The sequence below is a fragment of the Cryptomeria japonica genome, chromosome 6 (assembly GCF_030272615.1).
Source record: "Cryptomeria japonica chromosome 6, Sugi_1.0, whole genome shotgun sequence".
NCBI lineage: Eukaryota > Viridiplantae > Streptophyta > Pinopsida > Cupressales > Cupressaceae > Cryptomeria > Cryptomeria japonica.
The window spans coordinates 11,636,797-11,660,724 of record NC_081410.1 but is presented as its reverse complement, the minus strand read 5'-3'; the positions used below and the strand labels follow the sequence as shown (position 1 = coordinate 11,660,724).

Here is a 23,928-nt window from a genome sequence, read left to right as displayed (position 1 = left end):
GGGGAGCACTATGCAGATAGGCACAACGCATCCTTTCCAAATATTAATCAGATATAAGGAGATGTCAGGCAAATTGAACCAACAAAATTGCATGCCTCAATGCAAATATAAGAACACAAATTATTGTAGAAAATAAAATCCTAATATGCAAAATGCAGCAATCCTATCCAATATCTCTATGTTTCTCTTGGAGGAAAAAGGCACAAAATGGAAATTGAGAACTAGTCATTGCAAAATTTTCAGAAGAAAATACAGTGACGACAAACAGATCACTCTAAAATTAGCAGGAAAAATTCAATCTATAAAACTTTTGTTACAGGCTGTCCTACATTTGTCTCTTTTTGGCTCAAAATTCTGCAAACATAATATTGGCGATCACAAGGATGGTCACAAACTTTCTATAGTGGGAAGCAAATGATTAACATAAACACCGTTGTTATCCTTTAAAAAAGTTAGCACTGCCGATAATAAAAACAAGCCACTAATATTAGAAATCTTCATTTACAAAATCAAGCCCTTAAAAAGAGCTTTCCTACAAATTGAAAACTTCAACACAAGCATTAAGTCAAGAATTGCAGCAGCAAAGTACTTGGGGGGATTAAACAAATAATAACTTGCATCTCACAAATCATGTCCAAAATCTAAAACAAGGCTTAACTTGGGTTCAGATTAAAAATTGACATATAGTAAGCAATGATTATAATTGAAACAAGATAAAGATGAAGCTTGCATCCATATCTGGAAAGAACCATGAAATGGGAGCAACTCAACATGTCATTAGCAACAGAACCAGACTGGCAAGGAATATAGCTAGTTCTCCAATCTAAAGGGTTGAAAAACTACTGAAAATTTTTAACTATACAGAACCAGTGAGAATAAGACCACCATCTTGCTAGGCACGAGAAGGTGCAGTTATGAACCTCTCATACTGCACACCGTAAACTTATATATCATAAAAGCACCTTGTCTTGTGTGCAAAAGAACTAATTCTACTTTCTTCAAATGTGAGTAACCTTTAGCAACATAACTTACCATCATTTGGTAAAGTTTCCTGCATCCATTCTTCATCCACAATATCTATTAGAATACCCATGCTCAAGTCTGCCATCTTCACGCTGCATGAAAAATATGTCATTTGCCCATGGCAAATGCAACAACAAAATGATTTGCAGGTTGATCAATTATCAAAATACATTTAATTCTATGAAAACACAGCAAATACTGCAGTTTCACATCTGCTTGTATAAAGAGGAGAATTGTACGATTCAACACAAAACAAAAGACCTATGAATCAGTAAAAAAGCTATCAAAAACAATGGATAAGTCGTGTGGTAAATAAAATTGACCAAATTACTCTAATGCCAAGTAAATGTAATTAACTTTGCATTGTGTTTGTAGAATTTATTTTCTATCAAATAACTGAAAAAGGAGATCTGGGGATGACAAGAGACCATACTTTACTACAGTTTATCAGAGCACAAACAAGCTTGCTAGAAGTCCCAAGGTGTCCAACATAGTCATTAATTTATGGCAATCCATCAAATTTATAAAAAATTAAGAGCAGCAATAATGCATTTTTTACATTCAAGAATTTTCTCTATCTTTAACACAAGTTCTGTTTAAAGTTTGCCATTTTTATTCATATTGCCATTTAACATTTGGCATCAAAAGCCAAATATGGTCCCATGAACATTAGAATCCATGAAAACCTGCTGCAATAACACCATAGCTTTGTAATGTCCACAATTGGACAACCTTGAGAATTATGCAAACTTCTCAAAGTATCCAAGCTGAAAATCAAATGTAAAATACAAGATATGGCTAAACTCCAATAAACGAATTGTTGGAGTAATCAAAAAACTCACAAATGCAGCACTCTAATCAGCAAGACTAAAAACCTTTGACAAGAGAGATGCAATAGAAAGAGTTGTTATGTTGTCAGTAAACATTGACAGTGAAAGGAAAACTATTAGTACAATAAGATGACATTGCTATAAAGGCAAGAACAAAACCTTAAAGCAACTAAGATCATGACAAGTGTATTAATCCTATGTTATGAGACTCAAATTGTAAATGACATAAGTAATTTTAAATAACTAGGTGAAGATAATTTATAAATTATAAAGTGAAACCAGCTAGATAATGTACCTTGTTCAGAGCAACACCCGCCCTTAACTACAACTTAGGGAATGATAAAACATACAAAGATGCAAGGACAGCTCTCCACTACCAAGCTATGTTAGGTACCCATATACGAACAAATCTGTTGCAAACAAATTAAAGAAGAAAGTCCCATAGGAAAAAAAATCCTCCCTAGAAGAGAGAAACAAACATGAAAACACCACAAAAGTGAAGGAAAGAGGGCTCAACATGACCCCCATGGAGCAATTTCCATAATCAAGATATGATATATCTCCACTTAGAAGCCTCCAAAAGTTGTTCCAAAAAAAGTATAGACATGAACAACAACACTAAAGCATGAAGAAGCTGCAAACAACTACCAAAAAATAGCTGCTATAATGCTGAAACTGAAGAACCTCCTCTAGAATCAAAATGAAGATCGCAATCAAAAAGATGCAATTTTAAAACAAAGCAGCATTCTAATAGTCAAAAATAAAAATGGCACATCAATCCATATGAGTTACGCTACTAAACCAATGCATAGATGGTGTACTTACACCGATATATTGAAACAAGGCAATAATCAAGCAATCAAAAATATAGGTGCCAATAGTCTAGAGAATACTGATCAACTAAAAATGGAAAGTCACCTCCATAAATAGGAATGCAAGAGTGTCTATATGGTAAGTGTTCTCACTAAAATGCAAGGGTAACGAGCCACTATGTCTGCCTAGTATAAAGGAACAAAAACTAGATAGTAGCTCACTCCAAAGTGAAATCAAAGAAGCATTAGCACCAACAAATATGACCCCCCACATAATGATGCCAACAAAGGAGAGGTATGGCAACTCTATTAAAAATATGTCACAATTAATGCAAGAAGGCGAAGAAGCAACATCAAAAAATGCACAAAATAGTACTTGCAACTAGAACAAGGTCACTCTCATGCACACTACTATAAAGTGTGTGCCAAAACAAGATACGTGTACATAAAGGTAGACAAGGTTGTGGTAGCAAAAAACAAGACACACACAACAAAACCCCCACGGCACTTTAAAGTTGTGCAAGTACAATAACAGCACAACATGATATGCAAGATCCCTAAAATACAAGTGCAATATGTTGCACTTTATCTCAGTGCATTTACAAATCAAAAGTTCATTCAATAGGGAATTGTTGCGGGACGTACAATGTTCAGAAATGACTGCATGTTGAAAGTACAATTCTACTACAGATGAGAGGAAATAGAATGAACCATTGCAAAGTATGCAAAAAATACACACTTTAAAAAAAATGAACCCAAAAAGGAGCCCATATGCAAAATTTATGGTCCTTCAAAGATCCCAAAACAAGAACTGCACAGCAAAATCACTAAGAAAACTGGAATTCTGAAAAACCAAAAGTCCAAACTAAAAATCACCTTCATCATAATGAAGAGAATAAGATTCTAATCCATTTCAAAAAAAATTGCTATAGAAAAGGAACCAGTTACGAGCAAAAACAAAGCCTTTAAAGATGGACGTCAGAAAGCAAATACCAATGGTGAAGGGGGCAAAAATCCAATTAAATAATAATGTAATCACCAAATTTGGTAGAACTGCCGCCAAATGTGGAGGTCTGCAAAAGTTAATTTAAATTAGTGAAAAATAACACCTCTACCGGATCTGGCATTTGCTAAATTTGGCATGAAAGTGGTGATGCCTCAAATATAGGAGAGCCACGAAAAAGACCACTAAAAAAATCCAATCTACTAAAAATGTCACCAAAATTGGCCTATATGGCTTGGTATGAAAGTTGATTGCAAGAAAAAAAAAATTATTGTTAAAATTAATTGCGAAGGAATTTGGAATTTTTCTGTCGTGGACAAGGGTAGTACCCCCAACCCATAGCCCTATACAAAGCAGGTCCAAAGGAATCACCATGCCTACCACAATAGAGGCCATGGATAGGGGGGCAGTACCCCAAACCCGCCAAGGGGCAAGTACCTCCTGCAGCACCCCCATCAATTCTTGTAATAATAATCCTTGTGGAAGGTTTTTGGTCTTGCTAATTAGACTGTTGCACTTGTGAGTTCTTCCATTACTCCAACATTAAAGAGTGCTGACAGCAATAATGATTACAACTAAACGATTGCATTTTTTAATGTACAGCTAATTAGACTGTTGCACTTGTGAGTTCTTCCATTACTCCAACATTAAAAAATGCTGACAGCAATAACGATTACAACTAAAGGATTGCATTTTCTAATGTGTACAAGAGCTATTAAATAATTACAATAGAATGTTACAAGATGATTAAATATACTCATGGAATCAATGGCAATAATGAGCATGTTGACCTATTATTTCGATTATCCGTCTATGCCACATACAAGAGTGTTAGAATGCTGAATACAATAGCAGTGTTGTTACGTGTCTGGGAATACTCCACGATGAATGCTTACTAGCCCTTAATAGAGAATAATAAACACCTTCAATGTTGAATTATATAAGAAGAATTTACTGAAACTCGTATGCCCTAATCTGAGACAAAATACTCACCAATGTTGTAAACTGTCCAAGAAATACCTGCTAAGATGCAACCCTTAATCTGAATGCCGGCATGATTAATGTTTGGCAAACTAATGCCTGGAGAGGCAGCAAAATCCTTGTTATATAATGCCTTTCCTTGGTAGTATGCAGCCAGAACAAGGTACAACTACTTGGTAATACAACCCATACTTGTATAATGCTGCCGCATAGCAGTTACAATCACAAAGATAAGAAGATATTGAATAGCAACATATAAATACTATGCATATCAATGTTGAACCAGCACTACCACAAATATGTAGGAATAAAGCACATAACCTTCATGGATTCACTAATTACAAATAAATTATTGTCTTTCTACTATAAACAGCAATGGACAAACTATTGTTGTTATGTCTTAGAAGATTATACACATTTCCAAAGATGATTACCATTGAGATCCTAATACCCACAATCAAAATGAAAAACTGAACTACAGGAAACAAGCTGAAATAACATACCACACTAGAGAGCTTCACACTAATTGCAAACTAGAAACACACTTCAAATCAACAAATCTAATTCTTTCAAATTAACTCAAAAAGAATTCAAATCCTCAATAATCTTCAACAAAAAAAACACAATTGTGATCCCTCGATGCAATCACTTCTGACGACTAAGAGTGTTTTTATCGTCAAATCCAAATATGGAAACCAAGAGGGTTTTCATCCTCTAGATCTCCCACACAAAGGGTTTCCATCCATGAATGCTTCAATCTCCACAATGGAAGGAATAAAAAATTGACAAAATCAGAAAATTTATTTTTATAGTTGTCTCTTGCACCCTATATTTGAATTACCTGTGTTGTAGGAAGATGTGTCTCCGACCCCTTGGGAGTTGGGACACATTTTCCCTATTGGAAACAAACACATAGACATCTTGAAATGCAAGAAACATCCTGCCCGCATTTCCTTCTGTCTCCCCTTAGAAAATCCCTAAATCATAGCCAAAATTGCACCAAGAAAAAGAAAGACAAAAAAACAACCCTAGAAAGCATCAGATAGTATTATTTCATCATTGCTTGCACCACAATTTCACTTCTGCCATGCAATATTATTTTACAGTGCGTATACCTACTTCTGTAATTTGAACAGAAAAAATTGTTTCTTTTCCTACCGTAAGACTCACACAAGCACCTTTGTATGACCAATTTTTTTGTAAATAAATCTATTTTTATGCCCTTGACCAATAACCGTCTCCTGGCATATGGAATTTACTTTTTCTCTCCAAGTGTTTAACATACTTTATAAATTACAAAAAACACTGTTTGTTAAGTGTTAAAAGCACTTTTTAAACAGTACATAGGCCCTATTAAAATATTTAAGTTGCCCTTTTGAAAATAAAGTGATTGGGCACACTTTAAATACTATTATTTCTCTTATTTCATCCCTTTGCCTACAAGAGCTAAATAATAGGCCATAGGTCCTCAATGAATTCTTTTAGTTCTAAAAAGGGGACATGACAAGCTTTCATCTATTTCTTGTTTCTATTTATTTGTCTGCTTTATTGTATACTACATACTCTCAAGATAACAGCGTTAGTACATGTTTCTCCAACAAGGGTGTTAATTCAAATGATTAAACTTTGATGGTGCTGCAATGGGAAACCCAGGCCCAGCAGAGGTGGGCAGCTGTTGTAATCAAGGACAAGAGTAAATATCATAATATGCATCTTTGCTAATCAGTATTATAATGACCATGGGAATATAATAATAATTATGCTAAATCAAAGGCTCTTCTCTTATGGATTAAATGATCTAGAAAACAACTAGAGAAACTTGATTATTAAAGAAGTATAGTTGAGACAGCCCCAAAACAAGGCTGCTCCAATCAGCAATTAGATATGATCATTCGAGATGAAGAGATCTTCAGGATTCAGAGAAACTAAGATCTTCCACACTAGAAGCAAATGGAATCAAGTTCCAGACCTATTATGTCTAAGGTAGTCAAGAAATCAACCTGAGGCCCAATGGGCAAGGAAAGTTGACAAGGCTCTCTCAAAAAGTTATACCTCCGATCCTCACCTTGGGAACATTATTGATAAGGATATAGAATAAATTTATAAGGTGGTTAGATACCTTCTCTATATACGTACATTACATAGTTTTCAGAACACGGCCTTAGGAAGTCAGCAGTACAGTTCTATCAGTATGGTATATGAAGTGGTCCTGCAGAAAAAACCGTCCAAGAAGTGTGGGTTACGAAGAGAAAATGTTTTCAGGAAAATAAGAATAATAAATTTTCAGAAACTTGTTATCCCCATTCTGATACACTGAGGTTTCCCACTGCTATAAAAGATGTATCTTCTGCTGCTCTATTTTCTAAATCCAGGTCCAGATTGTTATAAGATCTTCCATAGTACGGGTATTTATTGGATACAAGTCGAGAAGCATGAAACCTAGATGTGCAAATATGACAGATTCATTCATCCTTCGTGGAAAGGTAAATGGTACTTCTTTATTACCTAAGTACAAGGGCACTCTTCAGAATGTTTCCTTTCCAAAATTAGAAGAGTGTGGTTTACACAGATTCTATCATTTATGGGGATTAGCATTTCTCAGTCTGTTGCCCTTGACACTTCTCTTAAAGTTATAGGCTTTTGTAACACTTTTGTTGGCAAGTATGTCAAACAAAATAGCCCTTCAATGTCGGAAATGGCTATCCATCCCCTAAAATGCACCAAACATCTATTTTAATGTATGAAGGATATTGATGTCTTGGTGCATTCTAGGGGCTAGATAGTCATTTCTCTTCACTTCAGAAACAATTATCCAGCCCCTAAAATGCACCAAGACATCAATATTCTCCATACATTATAAATACATTATAATAGATGCTCGGTGCATATTAGGGCTGGAAAGAAGCCATAAAAAAAATTAAGTGCATCCTATGGTAAGCTCTCTCCTGTCCCTGAGAACCAAGACATCTATTGCCATGGAAATGTTACATGTCAAGATTCAGTTGCCAATAATCTCTTATAATGCTCTTTCAATCCAATTTTGTACGTAGGTTGTCATGAGAAATGAATGATTCTAGGAAAAATCAGTAAGGGGTTCTGCTGCAAAGAAATGCTGCAGCTAGAAACATGCACTGGGAATCAAATGACCCAGGAATTGCACCTACTTGCAGGAGGAGATCACACCAACCATACTAATACTAAACGCCCAAAATAGCTACAGCGTTTGCCCCATCCGATTGGGCAGGTGGACATAATTTATTGCCACCCCTGATTGCATTCCCTTATTTTTACGATCCCCATCAAATTACAGTTATATGCGTTTGTGATATGAAAATACCCCTTCTCCGTAGGCCAATATTGGTCCAGCTCTCATTCAGAGAAGTCATCAAACATCATTGAAAACATGCCACCACCCTTATTTGTAGCCAATCCAAATCGCAATGATTTCATTTCCGCGTATATGGTGAATAAAAAGTTTTAAAATGCATTAGGTTCGAAAAATCGCCCTATAAACACCTACATTTTCTGTCATCATGTCATGCCAACAAAAACAATGGTAATAAAAAACTATTGGTTGGAATTTATTCACCCATGATATTTGTCTCCGATGCTGAAACTTATCAATCTTCAACTATTATAAACAAATAACATTCAAACAAAAAGAAGGCTGGTTGGGAAAGCTACTGTTCCTAGAATTCAACCATGCCAATTTAAATTCGTGAAAGGAAATCAAATTTTTCCTAATTTTAACTATAAATAAAAGATGTACCTGGCTGATACGGAAAATCAAATGCACTGAAATAGGTAAAGTTGTGTAGGGCATTAAAAGGTGTAATGATACATATACATGACCTTTGGTTTGGTAGAGGGTTTTGTATCGAAGATTTATGAGGGTCCTTGGAGGCGGTAACAGGTGACTTTTTTTTTAAATCAGTTGGGTGCTTAGGGTGAGTTTCTTTTTTCTCATGTTTAATCTCTTCCTTTGGAAAAAAAATTGGAAATATGGTTTAATGCAAAATCCCGTAAAAAAGTGGGAAAAAGAGTTAGGTTGGTTTTAAATTGTATCATTTTATTATTAGTATTTGTCATTAGGCTAATTCTATTGCATTGGTTGCATCCAACATTCATTCGTGATTATTCGATTGGTTTTCTACCTATGAGTTTTTTCTTTTGATGATTTTTTAAAAATTTTCAATATTAAGATGCTTGATTTTTAAGTTTGCAAATTACAAAAAAAAAAAGATTTCAATCTAATTGGCTCAAATAATTTGCATCCACTATTTCCATGAATTTTTTTAAGGCAAGTTTTTAAGTATTAGTATGTTTAAATTTTTTTATCAAATTTATTTTACATATCCACCAAACAAATATTTAACTTGAATTATCTAAACAACTATTTAACAAATTATCATTTTAATTATATGCAATAAATTAATAAATAACAACAATATAATAATAAATATATATAAACTTTTACAATATAATTATAATATATTAATAATATAATAATTAAAATACATAATTGATTAATAATTTTTCATAATTTAGAAATTATGTTTATAATTTAAGGTTAAGTTAGGTTTAGTGTTTGATTAATGTCAAGTATAGTTTTTAATTATAATTAATATTACAATAATGGTTAAATTAGGATTCCATTAGAGTTAGAATTCAACTAAACTTATATCAACACCAACCCTAATTTATCCTAGAATGGTAACTTTAATCATCAATATTACTCATGATTTTCTTAAAAATTCTTTTGTGATTTTGTTTCAATTTAGTAACCCAAATTTAGATTGTGTTAATTTAGTTATAATAATTTGTTTAATCATTGGAGATCTTTAAAATGGTAGAAATATAATTGATGTATAAATAATTATATTAAAACAATTAATTATTCAAAAGAAAAATCATATAAAGAATTATGTTAAAAAAATCAATTATTCAAAAGAAAAATCTATAATTGATTATAAGCGTCAAGAAATTACTATTATAATTTCAGGCGTAAACTAGGGTTGTGGTCTAATCTTAGGGTTGTGGTTTAATTAAGATTAGGTATGTTTTTTTAATTATAATTACTATTACAATTATGGTCAAATTAGGATTCAATTAGGGTTATATTTCATTATATCAACCCTAATCCTTACCCTAAATTGTATCCTAGAATAGTAAATTTAATCATAAATAGTAGTCTTAAATTTGTTAAAAGCTTCTTGATAGTTTTAGTTCAATTTAGTGATCCAATTTTAGATTGTCTTAATTTAATTTTAAGAATCTTATTAATATAATGTATGGTAATTGGTTTATTATTTCTAAATTTGATTATGTAAACATTTATTTCATCCTTTTTTTGTGATCATATTCTATGAAACATCAAGATGAGTTGGCTAGATAGGGGAATTTATCTAAATAATAAGATTACGTATCAAATAATTTTAATTTTTAAAGTTGGCAAATCTTTATTCACGTTTTTTGAATTAATTCAATGAATTATAAATTATGACTTCGAATATTTAATTTTGTTAGATTATTCTTTCTTTTTTTTTGCTTTTATGTCTTACAATTTTTCATTAGAGTAATATTTAAATGATATAATATAACTAACTAAAAAATCAACCTAAGACTAACCTAACACCAATTTTAAAGATAACCATAACTAACCCTAATCTAATCTCTAAATGAATTATAAATTTAATTATAATAATTTACTAAATAAATTTAAAATTTTAATTTAATCTAAATCTTTCAAAACTCTTAAATATATATATAATATTATAATATATCTTACTATTTATAATACAATCTCATTTCTCAAAATCAAATTAAAATCAAATTTCAATACATATAATTTTAACCTACAATGCATATATTTATAAATATCAATTATAATTCAAATGATATTTGACTATTTCTATTTCTAAATTACGGCGAGTACTTGCCACTTGTTGATAATGGTGTTATTCCTATATTTTTGATTGAAAAAATATGGAACATACACTATGGTGAGAGTTTTTCCTTCTTTGTAGAATTTTAAAGAGCATTTAACATGGTACCTCAGGCAACCTCTAGAATAGGTTGAAGGAAATGGGAGTATGAGATGTGTTTAAAATTGTTGTCCACAAGTTTTATGAGTAGGCTAAAGCCAAATTAAAAATTGGTGAGGAAATGTTTAAGTGTTTTGGTAGATAGGTATATTGGTGTCAAATTTTGGCAGATGTATTGGTGTCAAGCAAGGTTGCTTTCTTTTCACCAATTTTGTTTGGGCCATACATTGATAAGTTGGAAGAGTAGATAGATTATATTGGAAGGGAGGGAATTAAACTAGCTAAGTATGTATTAAAGTTATTATTATGTGTAGATGATCTTATTCTAATTGTTAAAATAATTCATGGGTTGAGAAAGCAATTGAGAACACTTGAAACCGTTTGTCTAGAGGCAAGGGTATGGGTGAGCACTAGCAAAATCAAAATAATGATTTTCTCATTACGAAGAAAAAAGAAACAAATTAACTTTTTCTTTGAAGACAACCCATTGGAAGTAGTGGATGGATGCAGATATCTTGGGGTTGACTTTCGTAGGAAGCTCAACTTGAAAAATGCACAACAAATAGAATTCAAGGAGTTTAACTAAGAAAATTATTTTTAGCTTTCATGTTACAACAATGGTTTTCTATGGGTGTGAAATTTGGGGAAGTAGCATGTTGGATCAAAATGGAGACAAGTTGAAAGAATCCAAAAGCACCTAACCATAAGCAGTCTCAAAATTAAGGTTATTGTTTTGTATGAGATTTTATTAGCTGGAATAGGTACTTAACCTTTGGATGTGTTGGCAATTATCTGATTGTTATGCTATCTAAAGAAGATTCAAAATACGGAGAACTATTGTTGGCCTAAGATAATTAGGGAGGAAGAGCTAACTAGAACAAGGAATACATGGATGAAGCAAAATGGCAAATGGATAAAGAAGTGGGATCTTAATATGCATGAATGTTCGAATACTAATGAGAAAATTAAAATGTATGTGAGAGAAATATTTAGAAATGTCATATGGACAAAACAAACAAGATGAAAATAACTTATTATAACAAAGAATTTAACCCCACAAGGGGTCATGAGGAAAAAGTTTACATAGGAGCAAATATTGAATGAAAGGCAAAAATGTTGATAGCCTAACTACAAACTATCTCATGTCATCATAGGTGTGAAACTTATAAATGGATGATACCTAAAGAGGATGGAAAAGAGAACTTGTGGATTTTGTAACAAGTGAATGGTGGAGACAAAATGGCACTTTATCATGGAGTGTTAAACCTACAACATGTGTACCATCTATGAAGACACCTTGAAAAATAATTATTTAAGCACCATGTTTGAGGATGAAAGGCTAAACAAAATTGCATACCTTTTATCGAAATTCACTACAGCAATTTGATCTCAATAGGAGATTATAGACTTTATAGGAATTTGGTGTTGTGGGGTTGAGTAATGTCATAGGTGAAATAGGTTGCTTTGGCTTCATGGATGTTATTACAAATCTTTCCCATTATTTTTGCTCATTCGTTTTGTATTTTGGTATATTACTTGTAATGAGGAGATATTGTTACTAGTAATGCATTTTTTTTATATATTATATCATTTTCATTCTTGATTATCTATAGGATAATATATGGTTGATGAGAGAATTTAGGATTATTTAATTGATGAAGTGTTGAAAAAGTATAATTGTAAAAATGAATCTCTATTTATCAACATAGTAATATCAATGAGGTTTATTTATTTTTATGTTTTTCAACTTATCATTATATTTATCTCTTAGTGTGATAATTTATTTGTGGTTGGTTTTTTTTTGGTAAATTGTGGACCTAGTGTCCACTCACATATAAAGTAAAGCTTAATAATAGAATGTGTATGACCCAAATGGGTGTGCCTTAGATTTACATATCTTTTAATTTTCCTTTGTCTTTGATGATCTCAAGGACATTGGGTGCAATGCTTTAAATGAATGAGTTTTTCTTCTCTTTACTTCTATCCATTTTGTCTTGGTCCTAGATTGAGTATTTGCATGACTTTCTTCTTTAAACGTAGTTTCCTCACCACCAAAGGTTCTAGGAGACACGTAAGACTTAATAAAGAGAGCATTTCTTGTTTGTATGACCGAATTATCCTTGGAGGGAGGAGAAGCCTCTTTGATCTTGTTATTCATTTCAACTAATATCTTGGGTGTGGACTTAGGAGCCAGCGAACCAAAAGGAGGGAAATCACATCCCAAGTGATTGTCATCTATAGATTTTGTTATAGTGGTTGGGATAGATCTCTCATTGGAAGGAACATACATATACATATGTGTGTGTATGTGTGTATGTATATGTATATGTACACACACACACACACACACACACACACACACACACATATGTATGTATGTATATACACACACACACATATATGTATGTATGTATGTACATACATATACGTATATATATATATATATATGTATGTATGTATGTATGTATGTATGTATGTATGTGTATACATATATATACGTGTGTGTGTGTGTACATGTATATATGTATCTACATGTATGTATACATATACATGTGTATATATACATATATATGTATACACACACATATGTATGTATGTATGTATGTATGTATGTATGTACATGTACACACACATATGTGTGTGTACATATTCATATACACATGTGCATATATATACATGTATATATGCATGTATATATAGATATGTATATATACATGTATATACACATATATATACACATGTATATATATGTATGTACATGTTTAACATACATACATGTATATATATACACATATATATACATACATACATAATTAGTGTATATCGACATGTGTATATATACATATATATACACATATATACATGTATGTATGTATGTGTGTGTGTTGCTAAGTTCATCAAATTTTTAATTGGTTAAGGATCTAAAGTATACATCTTCTATTGATTCACCCCCCCCCCCCCCCCCCTCCCCTCTCCGTAGAAAAATTGTGTTCTACGCATGTAACATTTAATTCATTATTTATACAATATGAATAAATGGTTGTGGTGTTCTTCATTATTCATTTGTAGAAAGGAGTTTGTTTGTTTGTTGGTATAATTTTCATGTGCAATATTTAGAGAATATAATTATTTCCTTTAAAGAATAAAAAAAAATATAACAACAATTTTCCAAATGAAGTATGCGCTAATTCCTTATGATGACATGAATATATTTCATCTTTGTGGACTAGGTTGAGTTGTAGTTATTTTCGTCGGTTCTCATTAAGGACAATTGTTATTATTAATTGTGATGTTGATTGTATATTTTCAAGTGTGAATACTATCATTTTCAATTTTCAAGGATCTACAAGAATTTAGATTGGATATTTTTTGGATATGTAATCTTCACCTTTAATTAATTATAGGGTACTTTGTTCATTACCAAAAAAATCTATAAAGAGGCACAAGGGATGGTGTGTTTGAATGCAGTGTTGTCACTACTTAGTTTTGATAAGTATTGTGTTAGGTTAATAAAGATGATTTCATAGTATTATTGGGGTTAATGTAAATTATCCTACCTTCATTTATTAGTTTCAAAGGAAAACAAAGACTAATTCCGCTTAGAGTTAGGATTAGTGGAACTGAAAAGACTTGGATAGGTGGATTAATATGTGAGAGATACCCTCAAATAGGAACTTTGGAGTTAATGCACACTTTTGAAGGTTCCCTTTCTCTGATTTGTCTCCTTTGTAATGAAGTGCGTCCTTTTCAATGACGTCATGTTCTTTCCTAGTGGTTTGATCCTACTCGAAGATGGTGGCATCAAATTTTCTATCAGTAAAATTGGTTTTTAGTGTTATCCTTTTCTTTTTTGGTGGACTGATCTTTCTTGAAGATAGGGGGAGAAAATTTGCTATCACAACATTAAGTTGAATGACAAGACCATTGAGTTAATGTTTCAATTATGTCCAATTCGTTTAGCTGAATTACAAGAACATTAACTTTAAGTCATGGCTTCAGAGAGTAAAAGTATGCTCCTCTAGTCTTTTTTTCATTAGGACCATCAGTTGGTATTTTGGGGTTGTTGATGGATCCCTAAATCCATAAAATTTGTACCATATTGGTATCAATTATGTCAAATGTAAAAATGATATGGCATTCATACGTGAGCTTGCATGCTCTATTCATCTTTAAAAAGAGATGTATCATGTATCACTACTACTACTAAGTAAATTGTAATTCATTATTAATAAAATTGATGGTTATGTTTTTCTTTGTTTTTTATTTGTAGCAAAGAGTTATTTTGTGTGTTTGTGTAATTTTCCTATGCTTTATTTAGAGCATTTAATTTTTTCATTTTAAGAATATGTTGGTTGTTTGAACTATTTACTTGAAATCCTTAAAGGATGTGCCACTTTCTTATGCTTAAATAGCCTATGTTGTTTGATGGTTCTTCCAACCATTTATTTGAATCCCTCTAAAGATTTGCCAACTTCTTATTTTCAATGGTTTCAAGGCAGTGGCCAACAAACACGAAACAATGTGAAATTGAAATTCCTTTGCACTTAAGGTTCTACAAGACTAAGGAGGGTGATCCTATAAAATACCTAAGGCCGTATTTTACTTTAACTAATAAGGTAATTTTTATAACATAAAGCTCTCAGTCATTTAGACCTAGACTTTATAGTTTATTCAATAATTGTGGCTCCATTATTGGATTTACTCAGTTTTGGTCCTTGGAGCATATAAACCTATCTAGCTATCTATAACAAAAGAAAAATACTGAAAATAAAATGGATTTTTTAAATTTTTTAACATAATTATATTCTAATTTAAAAATCAAGACTTCTAACCAGTCCTTATCTAAGGTTACAAAGTCAATATTTGAAAGCATACAACATACATATAGTAAATTGATTTTGATAGAGTTGTTAGTACTATTACCTTATAACAATACCCTCAATATGTATTTATTAACATCTCTTCTTTAAGATCCATGATAACCTACCCAAACACTTATATTTTAATTTAAGTAATTTAATCCTTTTCTTAAAAAGATGCAGAAAGTAAAACATACACCCTGGAAATGATGTAGATGAAATCAACTAAATCTTGTTTATCGATTTCAAAAGATTTGAGTACAATATCAATTGAGACAATTGAGATAAATGCTTTTAAATTTAATGTTCATTCTGTAAAATGTTTTCTATGCAATACATCATAAGGAAATCCAATATTTTTTACTATAACACCTAAAAAAAACACTATATTGGAGTAAACTTGACTTCCTAGACTCAGACTTTGAATCCTTTCAAAATGGCTTGGAATTCCTTTTTATAAAACAAGGAAGCAACAAGCTTAAGACCATGTACAATTGTCATATTGGTAGCTAACTTCCTAAAAGACATAATATAATAAAAAACATTTTAAATGCACAAAAAGACAAAAAGAGCTCCTCCTTGTTGCAGAATGTTTTATTGTCATTGATGCATCTTCAATTGTGAAAGCACATTGCTCCAAAATAGATTTGATCTTCCTTAATAAAGTTGTAGCCACTTGAAGGATATTAATGTTGTATATTGATGATGTGGCACCGTGAATTATTTGTTGCTGACATATTGAAATGCAAAGCAAATCTGTATTCAATTCATTCCAAAATTTCAAATAATATTAGCTCTAGGAGATGACAGATTGAAATGAAAATCAAACTTTGCATTTACTTCATCTCAAAAAACAAAATTACAACCACGATTTAACAACCTGATCAAAATTTTCTAACGTTATGAAGTGATTAGATCAGTGGCTTGCAAAAGTTCTCTAACCATTGAATGCACACAATCTCCAATAGCCATTGATATACACAAATTTACTGTTGATTCGATATGTGTTGTTGATATCTGTTATCAAGTGTTTCCCTAGCTTCTATGATAAACATGTCAAATTCATAAAGTGCAATTATCCTATCCATACTATTGTTAAAAATATTAAGATCAATATAGTCCTTCAAATTAACAAATGAAAGAATTATGGACACCGATAAATCAAAATCAAATTTCTAGCGACTAAAGTCTCTTATTCGCTTATCCAAATCAAGAATGTTTGAGACAATTTGATGTTGAAGACTTTAAAATAATTCCAATTTTGACTTAATTTGTTATTCTATCTTTTGCAAATATACATACTCACCTACTGCTAGAACAATCATCTTCTTAGTTGACCTTAAGCTAGCTAGTACTTTTGAATCAAACTATGTAATTTAATATGTTAATCTTAATGTGCCCCTCTTGGGTCCCCACTTGTCAACAATTAACTTGAGTGTTGAGGCATTTTCAATGCACTTATGTTGAGTTGAACAGAGGGCCTTAAAATTGGTATTTGTGTCCTCCAAATTTCTTATATCCCTTTTGATTATGTGCCTAAGCACTACCTCCATTGCATCTAGAGTTTGCATTTTTCTTTCCTTCTTAGCTTTATGCACTTCTTCTAAATCTTCAAGTCCCCTTGCTACTTGTTCTTTATATTCAATTATATTTGTAGAAGGAGAAGGGGAGGGTGATCCATGCACTACAACACTAAGAGGACCTAGGGATGATGTAGATACAATATTTTTCATAACCTCCTAGTTATATGCATCTTGTAGTTTTATAATATCTTCTTGGATGTTGTCCCTTTCTTATTATAGGTTCTTTCCAGTTGCTTGACTAAACATAGTAGTGTGGAATGCTAATGTCGCTTCTTGAGGATCAAAGGTATCGATTAACCTCTATACAAGTAAGTTCCCTCTCATCTCCTAAATAATCTCTACCACTTGAGGCTTACTTGTGGTAGGGGCCATAGCCCAAATTTCTAAGGTTTTTGTTTTGGGGTTAAAACTTGATCCCAAAATTGTATTTTTTGCTTCCTCCTCTATTGCACAAACTTCATCTTTGTATCCTAACGAAGAAATTTAATACCAATGTTCAAGTTATATCCCAATCTAAGAGGAATATACCACTTTCCCTCACAACTCTTTTGCCTTCCTTAGGAATAACATCTCAAGGATAAAACTTAATCTCCTTTATAGTGTCAGCTCCTTATTTTGTGAAGGGTCAAGATTCATTTTATTTTTCTCCAATCTCTATACAAATAATTTTCCCTTTGTCCTCATCCATATTCTTTTGAATCATAGACTCGTGAAACAAATCATTATTCACTAAAAACTAACCATAGCCTAAATCCCTTATGTCTCCAAGGTCATCTTCACCTACTTATGCATGCATATTAACTCTGCCTTCAAGCATTTGAGCAGCTTCTTCATCTCGTCTTGGAGGTGAAGGCATTGGTCGGTTGATCTCTTCCTCTTCCTCTTCTAGTACATTACTCTCTTTAACCACATGGCAAAACTTTCACTTAAGACTTAAGGAAATTAAAGATAAAGTGTTTGGTTAAAAGGTAATGCACTAGGAATGGGGTTGGTTATTGATGACAATGTAGACTTAATTCACAACCTTTAATAAACTTGTTACTTGAGTTTATGTTAGGCATCACTAATAAGGAACATGTGGTGCTTTCTAGCAATTCCACTAAATAAGTTGGGACACATCATACCCTTTTGTGGGGGCATGAGAACCATTTGATGAAAGCCCCATGATCCTCATCATTGAAACTTTAATCGATAATAATATTAGCCATATCGTGGGCCCACCTTTTGCATTTAAAAAGTTAGCTCCTCTAAAACTATGGGTTTCTAAATACAAACCATAAACAAACTTGAGCCTAACCATGAAGGTAACTTCACCATTCTTTAGCACCTAGAATATAAAGCTTTAGCCCCTTGTAAACTTATGGGGAGAAGAGCTCGATTAAAAGTAACCTAGCACGACTTAAGGAATTTTAATTGCATGTGAATTTTAAAACACTTAAGTTATGAAGTATAAGACTTAGGGACATTTTAAATCAAGTAAGTCGTTAAAAGGTAATGCACTCGAGAATGGGGTCAATTATTTCAACAACATAGACTTAAGTCCTAACTTAAGATACCAATTATTTGTTATAAGGAGTCACCAAAAAATAGAACACAAAGAAGTTTCAAAGTACAAGGGTTTAGGGTTGATGGAAACTAAAACTTTTTTAAGGGTCTGTTGACATGTTTCATATGTAGCGTAATTGTTGGATGTATGTGTTGGTATGTTGATGTGGTTGTCATTGATGTCAAACTTGTTGTTCTGGATTGGTTCAAAATGTTTATGGTGTAGAGTTATCTTGCAATGTTATCTTGCTATGTTATTGGTGCAGTTGTTATGTTGGTTGTTATGAAAGTGCTTGGGTTTGGAATTTGTTGTTGATGTTGAGTATTATTGTTATATTCATTGGATATAGTTTTGATATCATGGTTATCATGACTTTGTGGTCTGCAAACATTCTTGTTGCACTCTAGTGATGTGGATGAGACAAACTCTTAAGGATATCAAGGTAACATATGATGAAGCAATTCCTATTATGTGTGATAATGCAATTGCAATAAACATTTCAAATAATCCAGTTATGCATTCGAGAACAAAGAATATTTCAAATTGATCAAATATTGTTATTTAAGGGAGAAGGTTGCTGAAACAGAAGTTCGTTTGGAATATATTTCTACAAAAGAGCACGTTGTAGATATTTTCACTAAAGCATTGGCAAAGGATACATTTGAGTTTCTTCAAGAGAAGCTAGGGGTCATTGCCCCTCCTTCTTCTAACTAGGTGCATTTTGGAGATGCATCTTTTCAGGGGGAGTTTTCATGCCTATTCATTTTTTCCGAATTGATGTTGTAACTACTATCAAGGGGAGCAGTGGTGTGTAGTTGTGTGTGCAACTTGTTGTTGTTACCTTTGTCCTTGATGGCAAAGGGGGAGAGATTGAGTTGTTAGTTCTGACATTGAGTTGTTAGTTTAGGGAGAGATTGATTTTTAGAGAGATATTGAGTAGTATTATACCTTCTTTGAGTTTTGTTTGAAGGTTGAGGTGCAGGTATTATCAAGTGTTTATCAAATGTTGACATCAATGACAAAGGGGGAGATTGTTGGAAGTATGTGTTGATATGTTGTTGTGGTTGTCATCAATGTCAAACTTGTTGTTCTACATTGGTCGAGAATGTTTGTGGTGCAAAGTTATCTTGATGTGTTATTGGTGCAGTTATTTTGTTGGTTGTTCCGGAAGTGCTTGGGTCCAAAATCTATTATTGACATTGAGTATTATTTTTATCTTCATTGGATATAGTTTCAGTATCATGGTTATGACAGTTTTGTGGTCCAGAAACATCCTTGTGTTTTTCGAGTGTTGCGGCATTAATCATTACTAGTTGTGAGATTCTATGTTTGACCTATCCTTAGGCCTGGATATGATTTGTGGAAGCGTAGTTGATATGTTATGGGTCTCACCCATAGCGTTTGAAGATCCAGATTTGAGTTGTTTGCATTGGAGAGTATATTTTGATCGGTATTTTCTTATATGGTTGTGTAATGTGTGGATATGTTGTTAGTTATGTTTTGGTAATTGCAGATTGGAGAATTAATCTTCGGAAGATGTGCTTTGGTCCTCTTTTTTTCTTGGACTCGATCAGTGTGTGTGTTTTTAATTCGGAAAGTATACTTTGATTCAGGCCGACTTGGTTTAAGCTTTATTGATATATCTTGCATATAAGGATAAGTGTGATTAAAGTAGAAGAGTAGGGGATGTGAGTGAGAGTAGATGTGGTAAAAAGTGAAGATCAAAAGTTTGGTGAAGAGTAGAAGAAAAGTTGTGTTTGAATGATATGCAAGTTGTGCTGAGACTATGATAGAGAGTTGAGATCAGAGTTGTATGTGTGTTGATGTTGGCCACTTGATGCAGAGTTCAAGGACAACTTCATGATCAAGAGATCCTTCTTTTCAAGTCATTTTTTTTGTATCTTGCCCTAAGTGCAGTTAGCTTCAGGTTTTGCAAGTCCTCTTTATATCTTGCCCCATGAGCAGTTAGCATTGGTGTACAAGTTTGGAGCAGTGAGCTCCCATTTGTAATGATTTCATATATAGTGGATTATCTTGTGGGTTGACTCCCATCATGGTTTTTCCATGTTTGGGTTTTCTACGCTTATATCTTGGTGTTCATGTGTTGATATGTGTTGGATGTGTATTGAAGTTTAATTGTTTATGTGCTGCATTTAATTTTTGTTTTGGACTAATTCACCCCCCTCTCAGTCCTACCTTGGGTTCAACATTAATTTCATAGCATTGCGACTTTGAGGTGGGACCACTTCCATAAAGAGAAAATATTAAATCATTGCACAACACAACAAGAAGGTGCCACTTGTCTCATTTTTGGAGACTCTTCTTAGGTAATGGCTAGGTTAAAGCTTTGGCCCAAAATTGATCCTGCATTGTTGATATTTGATCATTTGACAGTGCATACGTAAATATTAATAAAATAAGGTCAAAATGACAACAATGGAAATTTGAGATTCAAACATGTTAGCAATGCCAAATTCCTTGCCATTTGCGAAGCTATAGAGGTAAAATCAGTAGTCACTTCAAGGAATTTCACAACATCGTGACTTTGAGGTGGGATCACGTTACAAATTTGTGATATGAAATCATTGTTTGACACAATAGGAAGCTAACACTTGTCTCAATGACACTATGTAGGAAATTGGTTGTGTTAGAGCTTTGGCCCAAAATTGAACCTACATCATTGATATTCAATCATCTAACGTCGCATATGTAAATATAAATTTTAAATAATATTTATTTTCTATTGCAATTCTTATACAACATTAATGATCACAACTTACAATAAAAGGCAAATTAAAACATTAATTAATGCAACAACCATTAATTCACATGAGAATTGATCTGATTAATCTCATGTTATCTATGGCACCTTGTGTGAATTACCTCATCGTTGGCTTGTTATGGATTAACCAACCATTAAACATTCGTGAATTCAATACACTTATGTCTCATTTTGTACCGATTTAAACTAGATCAAAGCAAGTGAATTATGGCAAGAAACATTCATGAGAGCTCAATGCATTTCAACTTTAAATTCTCAAGGTTTCATATGTCAAATCATGTAAAACTAGCTAGACTTTCTTGTTTGTATATGGAAAATACTTTACTCATGGAAATATCAATTATGTTGACAACAGATTTGAGGCAAATGGCCTTCTTGGGATCAATTCCATATGTGCATCTAAAATGTATTTTCAAAATTGGCATAGACTTGGTTATACAAGTAGTTCAATGGATCCAAGATAAGAGTTTGTAGTTTTAGAAATTGGATATAGATTTAACATGAACATGTCCTCTCGCTTTGAAGGATATCAGATAAGGATATTGTATTGTTATTAAGGAAATGATGAAAGAGGATTTTTTAGGTGGCCTAGCTTGAGTTGGGGTGTTGTTACCTCAATATATTGAAATCTATCTTGAGACATAGCCTCCCATGCATTGCTATCAATTCCTAGGATATTTTGATAAACTACCCTATCTATGGATCATAACAAAGCACACAAGGAGTGCCAATTCTTAAATAAGCTACTTGTGATTGAGCCTGTCAACAACATGCAATGGATTGACAAATTCATGGCTGAAGTTGTTACAGAAGGACATCTCTGAGATGTCTTAAGGTCTTCTTTTTGTTATTATCTTTCTGGATTTTGGCCAAATTTTGTAAATTTTGAGTTTATTCACTTTGGGTAATATCCCAAGGCTACTTTGTAATTTTTGACCCAAGATAATGAAATACTAGTCATTTATATTATCATTTTGATTCTCTCCTTTAAGAAATTCTTGGAATTATTTTGGAAATGCTTGGGTTTAAACTTTAAAGACAACTAAACTAAAAGAATATACATAAATTTAAAAACTAATCTAAAGGAAACAAAAGAACAAAACAAAAAATATTTATAGGGATTAAAATTTTTAAATTTGCATTAGTGTTGAAATACCACCTCATTCATAACTTTGCATTAATGTCAAAGTGACAACAAAGACAATTTGAGCTTTAGAGAGGTTGGCCTCACCAAATGCCTTGCCATTTACAAGGTTGTAGAGGTAAATTCAGTAGTCACATCAAGTAATTTCACAACATTGTGAATTTGAGGTGAGACCACTTCCATAAAGTTGCAATATGAAAGCCTTACATGGCGCGATAAGAAGGTGACATGTGTCTCAATTTCAGAGATTGTAATAAATTGACAGTGTTACAATTTTGGCCCGCAATTGAACCTACGTCGTTGATATTCAATCATATGATGGTGAATATGTAAATATTAATATTACATATTATTTGTTTTCTATCACAATAACATTAATTAATTAAAATAAAAGGCAAATTGAAACCTTAATTAATGCAAGTGCCATTAATTCACATAAGAATTTATCCGTGTAATCTCAAAGTAAACTCATGCACATAATGACAACTTGTGTGAATTATTTCATCATTGGCTTTTAAATTCATCCTCAATCCAGAGATCAAACGTGATTAATTTCAATTAGTTTGTCTTTCTACCAAATGGATACTCTCATATGACTTTTAAGCTCTCATAGGTAGTATGCTTTTCTAGGAAAGGTATCAACTTAGAGACTAAAAATAGTTTTGAATTCAAGATCTATTGGTGTTAAAGGTAGTGAGATGGGTATTAGGCAAAGAACTCCTAACAACATACTTGCATTACCATGTAAATACTGATATTTCTTCTAGATTTGTGGCTTCTCTCATATATTTAGGGAAAAATCAAGCTATGGTTGGGGCTCTAATGATGATAATGGTGAAGAAAAAGTTCCTAGGTGGGTTAGAAGAAGTGCTTCTAGCTACTTGTTTTGGTGTTTGACTTGGTATTACCCTCCTAAGGGATATAGAAAGATTTTTACCCATTGGAGCTGCTATTGATTGGTACCCATTTCTATCTAGCATATGTAATATTACTCTCATACAACATAGGTATTAGGCAAGCCATGGAGATTCTTTTCTAAAGAAAGTGACCAGCCTTGAACCTGTGCATGACTTTTAGTGGGTGAATGATTTTCTTAATAAAATGCAAGAATTTAATAGTAGTCAATGTTGATCAAAGGATAGAGTGAGAGATTATGTTCTTACATAAATGTTTTCATTTACCATTAGACATACAATATTATAAATACAATTTTTTATGTACGATTCTTTTTTTTTACTGTAGAGGTATCCCCACGACACGGCCTGTAGCGTCCTAAAATTGTGACACTTGCAATTTCGACCGCATTTGGGTCTTCACGATG

The 23,928-nt window shown here is 32.5% G+C and overlaps 1 long non-coding RNA gene and 1 other non-coding gene across 2 annotated transcripts in view; one reads left to right on the top strand and one right to left on the bottom strand.

The window, feature by feature from the left end:
- Positions 1 to 8,673, bottom strand: part of LOC131069712 (uncharacterized) — a 34,939-nt gene extending 26,266 nt beyond the window's left edge. Inside the window, exon 1 of the long non-coding RNA XR_009112208.2 lies at positions 8,419 to 8,673. This is a non-coding gene — a long non-coding RNA (uncharacterized LOC131069712). The remainder of the gene's footprint in view (positions 1 to 8,418) is intronic.
- LOC131069694 (uncharacterized) overlaps positions 1 to 23,928 on the top strand; it is an 85,174-nt gene that overhangs the window by 37,982 nt on the left and 23,264 nt on the right. The window lies entirely within an intron of this gene.